Raw genomic sequence first — 17,426 nt, forward strand, 5'->3', positions numbered from 1 at the left:
ATAATCAGATTATTTTAAATAATCTACTACATTTTTCATCGGAGTGGGACCAAAAAGTATCTAGCTCATTTACGGAGGGAAATGTACCAGGTTTGCCCAGCCAGGCCTTGGTGTGACTTCAGACACATAGTAAGATGGTTGGTTTTTAACTGATCTGTGAAATGGCTTGTAATGTCATTTGACTATAAGAACATAATCGAGCAACATAAGAAAACAGGAGAAGAAATTATACATAAACAAGAGAAGGTCTGCAGATGCTTGAAATCCAAGCAACACACACAAAGTGCATTTGGAACTCAGCAGGCCAGGCAGCATCTATGGAAAAAGGTACAGTCAACGTTTCGGGCCAAGACCCTTCAGGAGTAGCTGACCCTCCACTCAGCCCCTCAGTCCTGGTCTTGTCATTCATGGGTGATCACCTGTGACGGTTCCCTATCATCCTCAATTCCCTCATAGTTAAAACATTTAGCTAATTCTTTTTTTAAATACAAATGACAATGGAGCAAGATTCTCAAATGTCTATGTTCAAATACCAATGACAAATTCAAAGTCAAATTAGCATTGGTTCTTAAGATATGAAATAGTATTAAAAGTTCTTTTGATTATCAGCAGATAATCCGGCATCTGAGGAAGGTCAAATAAAGTGGGCATTTCAATGACCTTTTTTCAGAAATAGGAAAAGTTCAACATTAAACAAGGATTAGGATGGAGAGAAATGGAAGAAGGGGGGAAATAACCTACCTGTGGAAAGCCACAGCAACTAGGCCTCAGGCTGTCTGGCTCTATGGCTCAGAAGGGAAAAAGGGAGAAGAGATCAGTGGTGATAGCGTATTCAGTAGTTAAGGGAACAGGAAGGAGATTATGTGGACATAAAAACAGATGATATGTTTCCTCCCAGGATCCAGCATCAGAAATAGTTCAGATCGAGTCCACAGCATTCTCAAGGGGGAGGGTGAGCAATTGGAAGACGTGCTACTCAATGATACCAATGACACAGCTAGGAAAAAGGACGGGGTCCTGAAGAGAGAATAAAGAGACCTAGGTAGAGAGTGAAAAAGCAGGACCAGAAGGGGAGCGATGCCAGTGAGGGTCTTATGGCAAGTGAATGCATGGCTGAAAGATAGATGCAGGGGGGCAGAGTTTAAGATTTGTGGATCATTAGGATCTCTTCCGGGGGAGGTATGACCTGTACAACTTCCTCTCCCAGGCCGTAAGACTACTGAACTCCCTGTCACCACCCAGCTCTCATCACGTCTGAAGCACCAGTTGTGTTCTACTGTTTACTTTTTAACTTGTGTCATAAATTTATTCGTGGTAATATAACGTTATGTGTTATGTGTGTGAGTTACATGTACTGTGTTGTGCACCTTGGTCCAGGAGAATGTTGAAGGTGGTATACAAGTGTACAGTTGAATGACAATAAACTTGAACTTGAACAGGGAAAGGGTACACCTGAGCTCAAGAGAGAACAATATCCTTGCAGGTAGGTTTGCTAGAGCTGTTGGGGAGGGCTTAAACTAGGTTGGCAGGGGGATGGGAACCAGGTTGATAGGTCAGATGATGGAACAGTTAGAGAAAATGTAGATGCAATGTGTGAGGAATGATTGGCAGTGGATAGAGCATAAATTTAGTCAGTTGGATGGATTGAAATGTATTTATTTTAAAGCAAGAAGAATCGAGAACAAGGGTGATGAACTTAGATCATGGATCAGTACATTAACCTTGTTGCCATTTCAAAGACTTGGCTGTCACAAGGCCAGGAATGGCTGCTGGAAGTTCTGGGGTTTAAAAGAGGTGGCAGAGTGGGATTGCTAAGCAGGGACAGTATCACAGCTACAGAAAGGGAGGAATTGTCTGCTGAGTCGGTGTGGGTGGATATCAGAAACAGAAAGGGAGCAATCACTCTATCGGGAGTATTTTATAGCCCCACCACCACCACCCCAATTGCAGCTAGGACTCTGAGGGGCAGATAAGTAAGCAGATTTTAGAAAGGTGCAAGACTAACAGAATTGTTGACCATGGGTGACTATGATTGGCAGCTCCTCCATGCAAGAAGTTTAGATGGGGTAGAATTTGTTTCGTGCATCCAGGAAGGAGTCCTTACACAATATGCGGACAGGCTGACTAGAGGAGAGGCCATACTGGATCTTGTACTAAGCAATGAACCGGACCTCTCGGTGGGTGAGCATTTTGGGAACAGTGACCACAACCCTCTGTCCTTTACCATTCCCTTGGAAAAGGATAGGAGCAGACTGTGTGAGAAAGTATTTAGGAGGGCTAATTATGATGCTATGAGGCAGAAAATTGGAATTATAAATTGGGAAGAGGTATTCTCAGAAAATGGAAATGCGAAGGTCGTTTAGGGAGCACGTGCATGGGGTTCTGGATAGGTTTGTCCTGTTGAGGAAGGGAAAGGAAGTGGAACATTTAGTCAAGAGGAAGAAGGAAGTATACTTAAGGTTTAGAAAGCAAAGGCCAGACAGGGCTCTTGGGAGTTATAAGGTAGCCAATAAGGGACTTAAAAGAGCTTGAAGGGGATATGAAACCCCAAGTCATTCTATATATACATGAAGAAGAGGAAGATGACTAGAGTGTAAGTAGTTCTGCTCAGGGATAAAAGAGGAAACATGTGCCTGGAGATAGGAGAGGTACCTAACAGGATAGGGTAGGTCCTTAATAAATACCTTGCTTCCGAATTCACCAGAGAGAGGGACATTGACAAATATGAAATCAGCATAGAACAAGCTAATATGCTTGAACTGGTCAAAGTTAATAAAGAGGGTAAGTTTAAACTTTTGAAAAACATTAGGATAGATAAGTCCCCAGAGCTAGACAGGATATACCCCAGGATGCTACAGGGAGTGAGGAAGAGATTGCTGTGCCATTGACAGTGAGCTTTGCATCCTCATTGGCCACAGGAGTAGTACCAGAAGATTGAAAGAATGGCAAATGTTATTCCTTGTTCTAGAAAGGAATAAACCAGTGAGTTTTACATCAGTGGTGGACAAACTGGAGAGGGCTCTTAGAGATAGGATTTACAAGCATTAGAAGAAGCACAGACTGATTAAGTATCGGGCTTTGTGAGGAGCTATTTGTGACTTTTCAAGAAAGTGATAAAACAAACTGATGAAGAAGGTACAGCAGTGGATGTGGAGTATATGGATTTTAGTTAAGCGTTCAACAAGGTTCCACTGGTAGGTTCGTTTAGAAAGTCAAGAGGGATTGCACCCAGGGAAACTTGGCTGTGTGGATTCAGAATTGCTTGCCCACAGAAGGCAGAGGGTTCTGCTAGATCCTGCCTGGAGACCGGCGACTGGTGGTGATCCACAGGGATCCATTCTGGGGCCTTGCTCTTTGTGATTTTTATAAATAATTTAGATGAAGAATTGGAAGGGTGAGTTAGTAAGTTTGTAGATGACTTGAAGAGTGGTACTGTGGTGTATAGTGCAGAAGGTTAATGTATATTACCACAGGATTTTGACAGGATTCAGAGCTGGGCTGAGAAGTGTCAGAGTTCAATCTGGAACCATGCGAAGTGACACACTTCGGAAAGTTGAACAAAGTTATTGGTAGGATTCTTAGCAGTATGGAGGAACAGAGGGATCTTGGGGTCTAAATCCTCAAAGTTGCCGCACAAATTGATAGGCGGTTAAGAAGTCATACAGTGTGCGGGCCTTCATTAGTTAGGGGATTGAGGGGGTTGCAGTTCTATAAGGTTCCGGGTGTTAGATCATAATTGAGGTATTGTGTTCAGTTCTGGTTGGTCTACTATAGGAAACATGCGGAAGCTTTGGAGAAGGCGCAGAGGAGATTTACTACGATGCTGTCTGGATCAGAGAGCATGCCTAATGCGGAAAGGTTGAGTAGGTTAGGGCTTGGAGGGAAGGAGGATGGGAGGTGACTTTGATAGAGGGTGATAAGAGGCATAGATAGAGTGGACAGTCAGTGCCTTTTTCCCAGGATGGCAATGACTAATATGAGAGGATATGCTATTAAGGTGAATTGAAGGAAGTGTAGAGAGGATATCAGCGGTAGAATGTTTACACAGACTGATAAATCACTGCCAGAGGCGTTGGTGGAGATAATTAAGACACACTTAGATAAGTACGTTAATGAAAGAGAAATGGAAGACTATGTGGGAAGTAAGGATTAGATTGATCTTGGGTAGGCTAAAGGGTCAGAACAATATCATGGCTGAAGGGCCTGTATTGTGCTGTACTGATTTTATGTCCTGTGTTCTAGAAGGCAAAGAGAGGTCAGTATTTTTGAGACATCTTGAGTCTGCAGTCAGAGGTCTCTCCAATGCAGCAGTAGAAAAGTATTTCATCCCCCTGCCAGGCATGATTCTGCTAATGATAAGTGCAAATGAACATATAACAATCACAGCACGGAAACAGGCCATCTCGGCCCTCCTAGTCCGTGCCGAACTCTTAATCTCACCTAGTCCCACCTACCCGCACTCAGCCCATAACCCTCCACTCCTTTCCTGTCCATATACCTATCCAATTTTACCTTAAATGACACAACTGAACTGGCCTCTACTACTTCTACAGGAAGCTCATTCCACACAGCTATCACTCTCTGAGTAAAGAAATACCCCCTCGTGTTTCCCTTAAACTTTTGCCCCCTAACTCTCAAATCATGTGTCCTCTCGTTTGAATCTCCCCTACTCTCAATGGAAACAGCCTATTCACGTCAACTCTATCTATCCCTCTCAAAATTTTAAATATCTCGATCAAATCCCCCCTCAACCTTCTACGCTCCAATGAATAGAGACCTAACTTGTTCAACCTTTCTCTGTAACTTAAGTGCTGAAACCCAGGTAACATCCTAGTAAATCGTCTCTGCACTCTCTCTAATCTATTGATATCTTTCCTATAATTCGGTGACCAGAACTGTACACAATATTCCAAATTTGGCCTTACCAATGCCTTGTACAATTTTAACATTACATTATAACATGAATGTAAATATTTTACATGGCAAGCACTGGTGTTCAGTTGCTGGTGTTTGCTTTAGGAGGAATTTTCCAATGTGCCCAGCTCTTACTGCCAGCTGCAGGCAATGAGGCAGCTTGTGAAACTCCCCCCTTCCTTGACGTCACAGATGAGTGCATGGGGAACGTAACCTGGCTGTGGAACTGAGGCATGCCTATGCCTTCCTAGCCATAGGTTTGCCTCAGTGTCACAGCCGGGCAGTGACTTCCACCCACGGAGACATGGGCAGGGGTCCAGCCAGGCCTGGACTGCTTTCCCAGGCAAAGGAGTCAACACTGATCCACTGATCTGGGTGCAACAGAAACAGAAAGAGATTTATTATCATTGTGTTATGTCAAGAAAATCTTTGTTTTGCAGCAGCAGTACTGTGCAATACATTTAAAAAAATTACTATAAGTTACAGTAGATTCCAACTAATTGGGATATATCGGGACCAGTACATTTTAACCCAATTAAGCAGCTGCTCCAGTTAGCTAAGGTTTCAAGGAAATAGTTAAAAAGGTACATGAAAAAAACTACCATTGAATTGAGTAACAAATTATGTACTTAAATGAAATACAGAATAAATTAGAACACTACCAATACTACACAGTACTATAAAATGGTGTATTAGCTCCTAATAGCTAATACGAAGGAATTCATTCAGTACATGCTGATGCGTTCTTGTAAATGAACAAAATCAGTGCAGAGACTTTGTACAGATAATGGACTGCCTTCACACAATGCTTTCGATGATCATATCCTCCAATCTTCATTTCAATTGTAACATTAAAGATTATTGTCAATATCTTCAAATTCTTCCTCTTCCCACCCTGTCTCTTGCAAAAAGGCTATCCTCTTCTCACAATTCCTCCGTCTCCGCCGCATCTGCTCTCAGGATGAGGCTTTTCATTCCAGGATGAAGGAGATGTCTTCCTTTTTTAAACACAGGGGCTTCCCTTCGTCCACCATCAACTCTGCTCTCAAACGCATCTCTCCCATTTCCCGCACATCTGCCCTCACCCCATCCACCCGCCACCTCACTTGGGATAGGGTTCCCCTTGTCCTTACCTACCACGCCACCAGCCTCTGGGTCCAACGTATAATTCTCCGTAACTTCCGCCACCTCCAACGGGATCCCACTACCAAACACATCTTTCCCTCCCCACCCCCTTTCTGCTTTTCGCAGGGATCGCTCCCTACGCGACTCATTTGTCCACTCGTCCCCCCCATCCCTTCCCACCGATCTCCCTTTGGCACTTATCCTTGTAAACGGAACAAGTGCTACACCTACCCTTACACTTCCTTCCTCACCACCATTCAGGGCCCCAGACAGTCCTTCCAGGTGAGGTGACACTTCATCTGTGAGTCGGCTGGTGTGGTATACTGTGTCCGGTGCTCCCGGTGTGGCCTTTTATATATTGGCGAGACCCGACGCAGACTGGGAGACCATTTCGCTGAACACCTACGCTCGGTCCGCCAGAAAAAGCAGGATCTCCCAGTGGCCACACATTTTAATTCCACGTCCCATTCCCATTCTGATATGTCTATCCATGGCCTCCTCTATTGTCAAAATGAATCCAAACTCAGGTTGGAGGAACAACACCTTATATACCGGCTGGGTAGCCTCCAACCTGATGACATGAACATTGACTTCTCTAACTTCCGTTAATGCCCCTCCTCCCCTTCTTACCCCATCCCTGACATATTTAGTTGTTTGCCTGTTCGCCATCTCCCTCTGGTGCTTCCCCCCTGCCCCTTTCTTTCTCCCGAGGCCTCCCGTCCCATGATCCTTTCCCTTCTCCAGCTCCGTATCACTTTCGCCAATTATCTTTCCAGCTCTTAGCTTCATCCCACCCCCTCCGGTCTTCTCCTATCATTTTGCATTTCCCTCTCCCCCCACTACTTTCAAATCTCTTACTATCTTTCCTTTCGGTTAGTCCTGACGAAGGGTCTCGGCCCGAAACATCGTCAGCACTTCTCTCTATAGATGCTGCCTGGCCTGCTGTGTTCCACCAGCATTTTGTGTGTGTTGTTGTTTGAATTTCCAGCATCTGCAGATTTCCTCGTGTTTGCTCTTCAAATTCTTTGTAGTTTCTAACTTGTTGATTTAGTGAAATTGTTTCATTTTCAGTCCAGGCCCTTTCTGGCATCTCCATGTCTGAATGCTTGAAACTGCCATGAGCAAAACAGTTCATAATTGTCTTTCTGTTTATTACTTACCATCATTGACAAAAATCACTACTTTTTGAATACAAACGTGCAAGTGATGGTATTTAAAAACTGTTGGCTCTAAGCACAGTGTATTGTCAAATGACCAGAGGATGTGCACACAACCAACGCTAGTTAGAAAATGTTTGGCAACAGGTGCCTGCCCCAATAAAGTGGCATGGTGTCCCAAATAAATGAAGGGAATTCCAGCTGGAATCTCAATTTGCTTTTGTTCTTTAAGAGTTGTCCCAAATAAGCAGCTGCCCTGCTTAACCAATGGACCAAATAACCGGAATCTATTGTATGTATAAAAAATACAGTGCATCGTGAGAGCAAAGTAGTTGGGTAATTTCTTGAGTTCATGGACTCCTCAGAAAACTGATGTCGGGGGGGGGGGGGGGTCGAAGTTGTTCCTAAACACTGAGTGTAAAGCATTGAATAAATATCTGAGGGGAACCTGAGGGGGAGCTTCTTCACTCAGAGGGTGGTGCGAGTGTGAAATGAGCTGCCAGCAGAAGTGGTGGATGCGGGTTTGAATGCAACATTTAGAAGAGGTTTGGAGAAGCGTATTGATGAAAGGTGTGTGGAGGGCTATGATCCAGGTGTGGGTTGATGGGACTAGGCAGAATAAAACTTCAGCACAGACTAGATGGGCCAGATTGCCCGGCCCCGTGCTGTAGAGCTCTGTGACTAAAATATTCCAGTAAATGTGTCTAACTTTATAAGGAATAAAAAATTAGGCTCATTCAGGGCTTTAATTTTATACCTGACCAGACTTGCTGCATATTTCTCTCATGACCAGCAATACCCTTACCCACCAGAGGTTTAGTGCACCTATGAGAACGATAAGCCTTTTTCCAGCAGTAAACACCTCCTTTGTATGACAGCTTTACGATTCCATTGAATGGGACACATTCTCTAACTGGCCAAGATGTCGTCCACCAGCGAGGCAGATGCTTTGCCCACTAACAAGAAAGACGCTTGGCTCATAGTTGTGACAGGTCTTCTTCTTGTGAGTGGAATGGGCTTCGTACTCACGAGTAAACGTGCAATGTCACCTTTCAGTGAAGCAGGCCTTGCCATCCCAGAGCAAGGGACACTGAACCAACATTGAGGTAGGGAATATCTGCCCAGTAGAGGGGCAGGACCCTTGTGACGGGTTCTTGACACTGGCGAATCAGACCTCTTGCTCATCTGTAATGCTTTAGTCCATTAGGTACCATTCAAGACCTTTGTAGGGGTGGATCAGCGCAGGGTACAGTAGTGAAGCAATTAGAGCTTCACCACCAGAGTTCCTGTGGCCCTGATCTCAGGTGTAGTCCGTGTAGAATCTGAATGTACGGCATCTGGCTTAGTGGGTTCATTAGCCACTGGAAACTCCCTAAAACACAGATGAGTGGTGGGACAGTCCATGTGGAGATGGTGGACATGTGATAGAAATGAAAGGGTGAATGTGGCTGAGCATAATGCTCTGTGAGCTAGCATAGAACTGATAGGCTGAATGGCCTCCTAAGTATGTCACACAGAAATATCAGAAAAATATGGCACAACCATATATATCCCAGCCATCTCAAGACCCACTAGATTTAGGGGCGATTAGTTTTCCTTCCATCTCGTACACTCTTTCAACCCAGATGCTGGATATCAGGCATCATTGTGGATACAACTTCAAAATGAGGTGAGTTTCTCACTTTGGAGCCTAAAACTTATAAGCACTTGCAACTCTCCTATATTGGCATCGACCAGTTCGATGTATCTGGAACTACCCACTTTGAACAGTGGTCTTTAATTGAACAGCCCAGATTTAGATTTAAACATCATAGAAGTTTTCAGACCAGGATTACTAATGAACAATGTTGTAGAAGATCCACAAGAATGAATCTATCCTTATGCTCTACTTTGAGCAAAACAATCTTGCTTTGGTGTGCTTAATGAACTGTTGTGTTTTACCAAGGTTAGCGCAAGGCAGGTGCTTTCTTACCATATATGGTTTCAGTAATTTAATGCAAGAATATCATGTTTCTTTTTGTCTGAAGCCACTGCAGACGAAAATAGAAGACATACCATGCTCCACTGGGAGTTTGCTTACGCTGACAGAAAGTGCTTAAGTGTACTCGAACTAAAGCACATCTTGTTGCTTTTCTGTTGAGGATGAGGGTGATGTGCTTTTTCACTGTACATTTTTGGCTGGATGTGCAAAAGTCTCAGGCACACGTAAAAACAAAAATCTGGAAAGCAAAGATGCTTTCAAAAATAATAAAATGAGAAGCTTCTAAATAGCAAAAAATTGACTACAAAGAGCAAAAGGCAGTAAAAAACTGAATCAAACGAGTATTCAGTGTGACCACCCTTTGCTTTTAAAACTGCACCAATTCTCTTAGATACGCTGTCATGCAGTGCTATCAGAAAATCGACTGGGAGGTTGTTCCAAGCATCTTGGTAACTTGCCACAGTTCTTCTGGAGACTTTGGCTGTCTCGCTTACTTATTTGTCAAATATGCCGGGAAGCACTAGATCCTTTTACTGTTGTCTCTCCCGGTAATCCCAGACAGCCTTAATGTTGAGATTAAGGTTCTGTGGAGGCCATACCATCTGTTGCAGGAATTCTTGTTCTTCTTTTCACTGAAGGTAGTTCTTTATGACCTTGGCCTTGTGTTTGGTGTCATTGTCCTGCTGCAGAGTGAAGCTGGGACTGATCAGTCATCTCCCTGATGGTACTGCGTGATGGATAGGAACCTGCTTCTAATTCTCAGCATTGAGGACTCCGTTAATTCTGACCAGATCGCCAACTCCGTTTGCAGAAACATGGCCCCAAACCACCTGCAGGAACCTCTGCCATGCTTTATTATTGCCTACAGACATTCATCTATGTAGCACTCTCCACTCTTCTAAAGTGCCTCCTGTTTGAGCCAAAATTTTCAAATTTTGACTCCTCAGCCCAGAGCACTTGCTGCCATGTTCAGCGTCCCGGTCTGTGTCTTTTTGTGCATAGGGGAGTCTTTTGGCTTTGTTTCCACTGCAGAGCAATGGCTTTTTGGCAACAACTCTTCCATGAAGACCCCTTCTGATCAGGGCTCTGCAGACGCCACACAATGTGTACCCGTATAAAAAAATGAAGGGTGTCTAAGACTTTTGCACGTCCTTTAAGTTTAGCCAAGGGAAAGGCAATAACAGGGCAGTGATCTGCGTTGTGAACCTGAGCACTTTTGCAGTTCTGTAGAAATAGCAACATAGAAATGTTTATGTGTTCAGTACATTACAGCAATGTCCTGCCACAATATTTCTCCCATTGGAAACGGCATGGCACTATAAAAATCCATGCCATACTCTAAAGTGCTTTCGTCCAGCAGGCGGTCTCTTTTTTTTTGGCCAAGTGGGTGGGTGGGGAGGATATGGAAATAGTGGTCAGGAACTTATACTGAGTTCATATCAATATTGGTGTAATCAGGCTGGACTTAAACCTGACATGTGGAATTTCACACAGGATCTCTGCACTCCCTCCTTGACTTTCGCTGGATCTAAAGGGCCCATGCTGCAGATTTCACACCCTTGAATTGTGCAGCAAAGTCTCAGTAGGCCAGAGGTGACATAGCACAGAGAACTGGTATGCAGGCTTTCACAAAATTCAAAGCTGGGAGGCAGTCTTACCTCCTGTCAAAACAGAGTGTCATTTTAAATGTTACTTAGGTTAAGTTAAATATGTAAAAATGTTACGCGATTTTTTAGTAAAAATGTTAAGGTAATTCAAACCACAAAACAAATATAATTAAAATCATTAAATGAAAGTAAAGCCATTTAACAAAATACTTACGTTCCCCATGCCTCCTAATCCGCAAGCCTAGAATTCGTGGAAAAATCAATGTGATTTCAGATCCTGTGTCTGGTCTGACCCTGTGCGAGAGAAGGCAATGATAGAAATGAGACCACTCATTTGTCACTGTGCTTGGAGCTCCACACTAAACAGCATATGTACAGAAGTCTAAAACTTACCAGAATTTCAATATATGTTGTCAGTTCCCATTGGCACTTTTGACTCTAGTCAGAGGACTTTCCTCACCATGTCCGAATATTTTATGTCAATTCCTTTAAAGTATTTTGATAGATAGATAGATAGATAGATACTTTATTCATCCCCATGGGGAAATTCAACATTTTTTCCAATGTCCCATACACTTGTTGTAGCAAAAACTCATTACATACAATACTTAACTCAGTAATAATATGTTATGCATCTAAATCACTAACTCAAAAAGCATTAATAATAGCTTTAAAAAAAAAAAAAAAAAAGTTCTTAGGTCCTGGCAGTTGAATTGTAAAGCCTAATGGCACTGGGGAGTATTGACCTCTTCATCCTGTCTGAGGAGCATTGCATCGACAGTAACCTGTCGCTGAAACTGCTTCTCTGTCTCTGGATGGTGCTATGTAGAGGATGTTCAGGGTTTTCCATAATTGACCGTAGCCTACTCAGCGCCCTTCGCTCAGCTACCGATGTTAAACTCTCCAGTACTTTGCCCACGACAGAGCCCGCCTTCCTTATCAGCTTATTAAGACGTGAGGCGTCCTTCTTCTTAATGCTTCCTCCCCAACACGCCACCACAAAGAAGAGGGCGCTCTCAACAACTGACCTATAGAACATCTTCAGCATCTCACTGCAGACATTGAATGACGCCAACCTTCTAAGGAAGTACAGTCGACTCTGTGCCTTCCTGCACAAGGCATCTGTGTTGGCAGTCCAGTCTAGCTTCTCGTCCAACTGTACTCCCAGATACTTGTAGGTCTTAACCTGCTCCACACATTCTCCATTAATGATCACTGGCTCCATATGAGGCCTAGATCTCCTAAAGTCCACCACCATCTCCTTGGTCTTGGTGACATTGAGACACAGGTAGTTTGAGTTGCACCATATCACAAAGTCCTGTATCAGTTTCAGCTTTTTGTTGTGAAAATAAGCTGATTTTTTCCCCAAACTGTTTCACACATATGAATCATAAAGTTCCTCTGCCAACACATGTCCTCACTGTCTCAGGTGCAGCTATAGGAAAGTACAGCACAAAAGCAGACCATTCAGCCCATCTAGTCCATGCCAAACCATTTAAACTGCCTACTCCCATCAACCCATAGCCCCCCATACCATTGTCCCTATCCAAACTTCCCTTAAACATTGAAATCGAGCTTGCGTGCACCACTTGCGCTGGCAGCTCATTCCACACACTCACGACCCTCAGAGTGAAGAGGTTCCCCCTCATGTTCCCTTTAACTTTTTCACCTTTCACCCTTAAACCACGACCTCTAGTTGTAGTAGAAAAAGCCTGCTTGCATTTACTCTATCTATACCACTCACAATTTTGTATACCTCTATCAAATCTCCTCTCAATCTTCTACATTCCAAGCAATAAAGTCCTCAACCTTTCCTTATAACTCAGGTCCGCCAGTCCCGGCAACATCCTTTTAAATTTTCTCTGTGCTCTTTCAACCTTATTTACATTTTATAACTCGAGTTATGATAAAGTAATCTAATATTTAATCGGTGACTGCATCTCAGGAAATGTCAGAAGTGGAATCATTTTCTTTTCCTTTTAAGGCCAGCAGAGAAGGGAAAACTTTAATCCTATCTATGTTAGCACAGTGGTAGAGATAACAAACAGAAACATTCTGTTCCTTCCAACTAACAGCAGAGTTTGATGGTATTTAACTAACAACGTGATAACTTGTGAATAGATGAAAATTCACTCCAGTCTGTTTATTGATTTGATCCAATTTACATAGAACAACTGGGAAATTACAGCATAGAATCAGGTCCAATTATTCCAGGCTCTTGGAGCTTGTTTCCATCACTTAACCTTCAAGATATAGCTTTCAGTCCCTCAATGCCCCATGTAACATTGCATCTTGGCCATTTGCCTCAAGCACTCCTTGTGGAAGCAGGTTGAACATTCTACCCACTCTCTGCTTGAGGAAGGTCCTGTTGCATCCCCTTCAGATTTTTGGGGGGCAACCTCCACATTCTCTGTTCAAAGTAAATTTGTTATCAAAGTACGTAGATGTCACCCTATACCACACTGATATTCATTTTCTGTGGGGAGCTGTTGGAGTCAAAAGTCTGAAATCCTTCAGGCTGGTGACACACATCCAAAATTACCAGCAGGCATATTCAACAAGGGTTGGGCTTCAGTTCTGAACATAGAGTGACAACAAAAATGCTCAACGGGTCAGTCTGCGCCCGTGGGAAGAGCAGCAGAGTTAATATTTAAGGTAGAAGACTAAGCATCAGGTTTTCATTTCTAACAACAAAAATAATTTGTCTCTGGGAATGTGTCGCATCTATTCTCATGTAGGGAGAGGGACTAGGCTGGAAGATGTCATTGACAAGACATTCAAGAGAAAGAATTCAAAGTCATCAGATGGTGCAGACTATTCAGCTAATTTTAATGCCACAGCATTGGGTTGTGGGTGGAGATATGTCCCTACCAAAAGGGGTGTAAGATGCTCCTTCCCTCCGATTGTCTTCAGGTCACTCTTTGGCCAGGTGTAGCTCCTGCTTAAACCCCACAATCATGATCACATGAAGGCATGGGAGCAGGTAGTGGGTGGTTGTGTGAGCAGCTGGTTCATTGTGTGAGTCCTGGTTATGTGACCACTGACACCAGGCAGACAATCTCTGAAGAGTATCGATAATGGCTGGGGCCTCCCATCTTGTAAAGGTTCAAAGGTTGAAGGTTCATTTTATTGTCTAAGTACGCATGTGCAATACAACTCTGATATTTGTCTTCCCCAGATAGCCATTAAATACAGAAAGACCATGGAAGTTGCTGAAAGAAAAGACATCAACACCCTAGGCATGAAAAAGAAAAAGAAACAAAACTCACAAACCTCAAAACCTCCCCCCACCCCCTCCCTCGCACAAAAAATTGACAGACTGTGCACATGTGAAACGACAGCTGGAACATCAAAGACACCCAAATTCCCAACCCCTCCCTCACAAAAAAAGAGCAACAATAATGTCAAACCCCTAACCAACCCCCCTCCCTTGTAAAAAAAAGCGGCAATATCATCAAATCCCCAACCCCCTCCCTCGCAGAAATAAACAGCGACAATAGCGTCAGTGCTCCCAACCCCCCCCACACACAAAAATCTAACAGATTGCCCACACAGACAAACACCAACAAGAAAACCAGATCCCAAATCCCTCACACAAAAAGTTACATATCACCCATCCACCAATCAGCAACAAGAAAGAAAACACAAAAACTGAAGGAGACCAATATATAGTACAGTCCAATAATCACATAAATCCTAGAATATTAAAAACATCCTTCCACTGGCATTTGAGGAGAGCAGCCTCACAAACTCAATCCTTCCATGAAGAATGACCACCACACCAGGTCCAAACACCACCGACCCGACTTTTGAGATCGACCGCTGATCTCTTCCGCATTTGCCTCGATGCTTCAGTCTTCCTCAATGCTTCGAAATGGAGTTGTTCATGACCTCTGGTCTTTTCCACGAGGCAGTTCATGCTCTCAGTCCTCTTCAGAAACCCATTTCTGGTCTTCTCCACATGGCAACCGTCGTTGTTGGTCCTCTCAGCACGCAGCAGAGTGCTAGATCTTTCTACCGAGGTCCAAGCTGCATGTCACAGGCTCCAACACTTTCCGTAACACAGTCAGAACAAAAGGAACAAGCAGAAGACTTAGAGAAAGTGAAACAATCGAAGAGATTAGCTATCTGAAAGATGTCGCCGGAGGAATCGTTGTCCTCTGGCGCCATCTTGACTGGAAGTCTTGTAAAAGCATTGCCCATAAGTAGGCAATGGCAAACAAGTTCTGTAGAAAAATTTCCAAGAACAATCATGGTCATGGATAGACCAGGTTCGCCCATGTATGACGACACGGCACAAAATGAGGATGATGACAGTATTCAGGGAAGAGAAACAACCAGAGCAACTGCAAACAAAATCAACTGACAGGTGACTTTATGGAAATAGGTAGGCATTCGTATGATTTAATTGGAACACCACTTCGGTATTTATCCAGAATGTACTGAAGGGGGTCTAGAGTTAAAATATTGAAGGACAAATTTTAAGGCACACTTCACCAAAATAACAATGAAGGAATTGAATAGTGTTTCAGTAAAGATTATTCATCGCGTGGTGGGGAAAAATAAATCTCCTTATGCCTGAAGAGTACTTAAAATGGATTAAGTCACTTTCCTCATCAGTATCATATTGTGATGTGAGGTCTTCAATTTGAAGTGTGAAGAAGACAAATAACATCATTAAATATTAAAAGTAGACCCACAAATAAACACATTAACGAGCACAACATGTATATTGTTACACTCTAATATAACAACTTCTCTACAGCTCCATGTATCTTGGTCAAATATCAGATTAGACAGTGATGCTGAGGAGATTTTGAATTTAAAAATACAAAATAAAGATAATATAATTTTGGAGAAAGCGCTTATAACTTCCTGTTTTATTACAAATTTATTTAATGCACTACAACTTTTCCATAGGACTGAAAATCTTCAGTATCAAAAAAAATAAACTTTTGTTCCATATTTATTTTGGCAAATGGGCTGTAATAAAGGGAGTAAATGCACTGTGATTTATGCCAAGGCACACTGCCATTAGTAGATTCTTGATGCAACTTGCCTTGAACTTAGTTCAGGATTAAGCAATTTGCGTCTAAATTTATGAACACATTTTGTCACATTTGACACAATGGAAGAAAAATCCAAGTGATGTCTAATCTAAAGAAGGAGGGATGCTCGCCTGAAAATGTACTGTCTTATAAATAGCTATGTGCAGTAGAGCATATAAAACTTCAGAAAGCAAAGTTGGCAGATTGTCATTATTGGTTGCTAGCAGCCAGGCATAAATCTTTGCTCTTCAGAAAACAATATTTACAAGCAATATGTGTGGATAATGAAATGAGATGTCTTTGCAGTTGCACCAAAAAAAATCACCTAATGTCATTTTAGCAGAAGCACCTATCACAGAAAATTGCAGCCTTTGCTCACTTTCTGTGCATATAAATCCTGTCAGGTATCTAAAGCAATCACATGGAGTTGTTTGTCATCTTTAATCTACATGTATGTCAGGGAGCCAGGTGCTCCTTGGTGTAAAATGTGCTCACATGCTCTAATTAACCAGCTCCTTCAGTTTGCTGACAGTATCCCTGGTGAACACCAAGTTATTACTCAACATCAGCCTTTCCTTTCTACCTTTATCTACTTCGGCACTGCATTTTTGCCTGATATGAGAGTGCTGGAGCATCACTGAAATGATGACCAGATTAACGTGTACTATTCATAACTTTGCTGTCATATTGGCTCTCAAGTGACCACTGAACCATTTCCCTGCACCATCATTAAGATTGTCTATTTGCATTTTTGTGACATAACCTAGCTTTTGCCCCCAATCATTTGCTGCTCAATCCCACATCCGTCATCTTGTTCAACTAGACTTGACCGCCTTCAGTGTTTTCTTGGCTCAGAAAAATGTATCATCCAAAATTCTAATCTTTACTTTCAACGTGCTATTATTCCATCATTCCTGGGTTTGCTGACTTTTAGCGGTTTCTGGTGAAGAGAGTTTTCAACTTGTAAATTCTTACCTTTATAAACCTTGCTGTTTTTGTCATCTCCACCATTCCTGTAAAGCTCAAAGATATTTGTAGCACAAAGACGAAGTAATCTGCAGATGCTGGAAATCCAAGCAACACTCACAAAATGCTGGAGGAGCTCAGCACGTCAGGCAGCTGAGATGTCTGGGCCTGAAACTCTTCTCCACAGATGCTTCTGACCTGCTGAGCTCCCCCAGCATTTTGTGTGTTTCACGATATTTGTACTCTACAAAATCGACCATTTTGAAATTGCCCCATACTTAGTTGCCATGGCATTAACAGCTTTGCCGTCAGCTGTCTCAGAAATCACTGAAATCCCTTTTCAAAACTTCCCCACCTACATAAAGCCAATATCATTGATCAACCGTTCAGTCAACAGTACTAATATTCTTGCTAATCCGTCGACTCTCTGCTCAAAGTGTGGTGGAAGCAGAACACTGCAACATATTTAAAAAGTATGGTACACAGATAGGCACAGAAAGAGCCATCATTTACAAGAGCTCAGTCTGAGAACTGAGAAGTGGAATGAAACAAAATGGCTCCATATTTAGATGGAATGAAAGCGAAGGGCGAGATGGCATCCTTTCCCATCCATTAATTTATATGATTC

The 17,426-nt window shown here is 42.8% G+C and overlaps 1 protein-coding gene across 2 annotated transcripts in view; it reads right to left on the minus strand.

Moving 5' to 3' along the window:
* LOC140734896 (uncharacterized) overlaps window positions 1-17,426 on the minus strand; it is a 114,021-nt gene that overhangs the window by 27,066 nt on the left and 69,529 nt on the right. The window contains exons 9-10 of one of the 2 annotated variants that reach the window (XR_012100635.1): window positions 10,999-11,078; window positions 6,848-7,151 (exon numbers count right to left, since the gene is read on the minus strand). The gene's annotated coding sequence lies outside the window, so the exon portion shown is untranslated. Of the gene's footprint in view, window positions 1-6,847; window positions 7,152-10,998; window positions 11,079-17,426 lie in introns of those variants that run through there. The other variant, XR_012100636.1, reaches the window with a different exon arrangement.

This window comes from Hemitrygon akajei, chromosome 10, assembly GCF_048418815.1.
Source record: "Hemitrygon akajei chromosome 10, sHemAka1.3, whole genome shotgun sequence".
NCBI classification, from domain to species: domain Eukaryota; kingdom Metazoa; phylum Chordata; class Chondrichthyes; order Myliobatiformes; family Dasyatidae; genus Hemitrygon; species Hemitrygon akajei.